This window comes from Penaeus monodon, chromosome 19, assembly GCF_015228065.2.
Source record: "Penaeus monodon isolate SGIC_2016 chromosome 19, NSTDA_Pmon_1, whole genome shotgun sequence".
Classification (NCBI taxonomy): Eukaryota; Metazoa; Arthropoda; class Malacostraca; order Decapoda; family Penaeidae; genus Penaeus; species Penaeus monodon.
In genome coordinates, this window is record NC_051404.1 from 1,977,500 (window position 1) to 1,977,741 (window position 242).

At 26.9% G+C, this 242-nt stretch overlaps 1 protein-coding gene across 1 annotated transcript in view; it reads right to left on the reverse strand.

Annotated features, from left to right (window-relative positions):
* Positions 1-242, reverse strand: part of LOC119584961 (cell division control protein 48-like) — a 13,062-nt gene that overhangs the window by 10,996 nt on the left and 1,824 nt on the right. The window lies entirely within an intron of this gene.

Genomic DNA, 242 nt, shown 5'->3' on the forward strand with positions numbered 1-242 from the left:
ACCTAACTTGGCAGTGTAAAGAAACCTGTATAACATGCAACTTACAAACTTATTTTAACTTTAACTAATCATAACTTACATAATGATCATATCCACATGTTGAATATATCAAATCAGTTCATTAATATATCTACTTATTCATAACTTATGCAACCTAGCTGAGTCAAATAAGCCAATTTAATTTAATGTAATATACAATATTCACTGTATATGTTCTTATTTCAAAATGCCTTGTGGAGAAA